This window comes from Solanum tuberosum, unplaced genomic scaffold (genome assembly GCF_000226075.1).
Source record: "Solanum tuberosum cultivar DM 1-3 516 R44 unplaced genomic scaffold, SolTub_3.0 scf00274, whole genome shotgun sequence".
NCBI lineage: Eukaryota > Viridiplantae > Streptophyta > Magnoliopsida > Solanales > Solanaceae > Solanum > Solanum tuberosum.
Window position 1 is genome coordinate 622224 of NW_006239198.1, and position 3072 is coordinate 625295.

Below are 3072 nucleotides of genomic sequence, written 5' to 3' on the forward strand. Positions count from 1 at the left end.
CGGGTGGAGACTCACGATTCTTTATGTCTAACTCATACTTCTTTGGTTTTGACCGATATTCGCACCTATCGAGTGCAGCTACCAACTCATCATACTATTCAATACCATCACTATCGAAATTTATCATAACTGCTGCTAGTGCCTCGACACCGAGTCGCTACTCAACTTGCACTTCTGTTCCACTCTCAACTCTGTAAGTTATAGCAGATACCGTTTGGAGCTCACCACTCTGCTTCATGGACGTACAAATATTGAAAGTTGCTTGTTCATTGTTCAGTCTGAACTTTATCTGTCCCTTCTCCATATCAATCAACGCACGACATGTAGCAAAGAATGGTTTCCCAAGAATGATGGGAACCTCAAAATCAGCCTCACAGTCAAGAATCACAAAATTCGCCGGAAAGATGAGAGACTCCACTTTCACTAGCACATCATGGAGTACACCAATGGGCCTTTTTACGGTTTGATCAGCCATAAGTAATCGCATCGTAGTAGGCTTTGGATCCCCTAGACCCAACTTCTTATAAATAGACAATGGCATGAGGTTGATGCTAGCACCAAGATCACACAATGTCTTAGCAAAGTGGAACAACCTTATAGTACATGGAATCGTGAAAGAACCAAGATCTTCATTCTTCTGCGCAAGAGACCTTGTAGCAATAACGCTACAATGCTGCAATCTATAATCATCTTCAAAACTCACAGACCTTTTCTTTGTCACCATATCTTTCATAAACTTCTCATACCCGGGCATTTGCACCAAGGCTTCTATAAACAGAACGTTGATGGAAAGCTGCTTCAGCATAGTAATAAACTTGCGATATTTACCATCTTCAGTCTTCTTCACTAACCTCTGTGGAAAATGTAGTGGAGGTCTAGGTATGGGGACCACTTTCTGAGATACCTCCGCTTCTTTCTCTGTCGCATTCTCAAACTCTTCTCTAACTTCTACCACATCATCTTCTTTTCTAATCTCAACATCCTCCACAGACGGCATATGTGGATCAATGGTTTGCTTACCCCCTCGAGTAGTAACTGACATACAATGACCATCATTATTTGGATTTTGAATGGTGTTGCTAGGAAGAGTGCCAGGTTGACGTGGGTTCACTGTAGTAGACAACTGAGTCATCTGCTGCTCTAGATGCTTTATCGACACTACATGGGCATCAACCTTTTGACCAATACCAGACAAGTCGTTTCTCATCTCCTTCACATTCTCATCAGTTGCATCAAACCTTCGCATCATCTTCTGCATCATATCTTCAATACGCATCATATTGCCTCTAGCTTCCCTAGTACCAAATTCCCAATTTTGAGGGGGAACATAAGGTCCAACCCGATCGTTTTTGTTGCCATAGTTGTTTCGGTTGTAGTTGTTGTCGCGATTGAAGTTCCCTTCCAGGACATATTGACCCTCTCGGTTGTAATTATCATAGTTCTGACCTTGGTTTCCTTGACCCTAACGCCAATTTTCCGTGTTGGATCCTTGGCCGTTTGTTCAGAAACCCCCCGTCTGATCATTCACCGCATAAGCATCCTCTTCATAGTAACACTCTTCAACTGGTGGTGGAGTTCTAGTCAAGTAGTTCACAACATTTACTTTTTCTGCACTTTCGCTCACATGCTTCAATACCAATCCCAACTCGGTCCTCATCTGAGCCTTCTCCTCACGAATCTCATCCGCAGACTGGTTGTTTGTAGTATGAATGGAAAATGTGTTTCTCCCAATATTCAACCTCCTAGTGCTCCATGCTTTATTGTTGCGAGAGATCTTCTCCAGTTATTCTGCAATCTGCGCGAATGTGCACTCACTATATCATCCTCCAACAATAGAATCAAGCACTGCTTTACTGTTGTCATCCTGACCTCGATAGAAATATTCCTTCAACGACTCATCATCAATATGGTGATTCGGAACACATCTTACAAACGCAGTGAATCTGTCCCAAGAGCTACTCACAGACTCTCCAGGTAATGCCACAAAATTATTTACCTTACCTTTGTGATTGAGCTTCTTGGTCACTTGATAATATCTTGCTAAGAACACATCCTTCCGTTGGTCCCAGGTATAGATTGAGTTATAAGGGAGCTCAGCGAACCATACAGCAGCATCGTCTGTCAATGATAGAGGGAACACTCGCAATTCGATGACATCCATAACCAAGTCTGGTCGACCTACACAACTTTTGCAAACCATCATTAGCTTGGCTATGTAAGCATATGGGTCCTCTATTGGCGATCCCGAGAACAAGCCCCTCGCTGTAAGCATCTGCATCAAGATATTGGTCACTACAAATGTGTGCCTCAGAGGCAAAGGGGGTAGGACAAGAGGTCCATCAGAGTCAACAATATTGACGTTGTCCCTATAGTTGTCATGCAATGGTGGGCCTGGTGGACCATGCACCCTCAATGCATCTCCCAATTGATTTTCAGTTGGAACCTAGTTGTCCCCACCAACTACCCTCGAAGGTTGCAACTCAACTTCATCACCTAGATTGCCTCCGATAGGATTAACTTGAACTCCTGGATTGTTCATTCTTCGCAAAGTTTGGTTCAACTCTGGATCATAAAGAGTAAGTGGTTCACCCTGGCAATGTGTACATGGCATACACTAGAGTCAGAACATGAGAGAGACAAAAACAAAAAAAAAGTAAAATTAGGAAATATTTGACTAAAGTTCAGTAATGTAGTTAAAATAAATCTAAAAGCCAAATTCCTCTGCAGCGGCGCCAAAATTTGATACGCTCAAATTACACTTCCCTAAAGAAGCATAAGCAATCGTTATCAAGTAAAGAACCCAACTCGTAGGTTGGGGTCGATCCCACGAGGAAAATGCTTTAGATTTCACTTTAACCAACAATTATATTCGTTTAGTCAAATTACTTCCAGAAACAAGTAATTAAAATTGAGGGATTTGTGAAACAAATGGTAAGAATTCAGTAAGTAATCAGTAAACAAAAGTCAATTTCGGTTGTTATCAAGATGAGAAAATTAACTAGGGTATACGTGTTCACCACAAGCTCATAATGCGGTAATCCTAATAATAGTAATCCTTTTCTAGTGTATTAC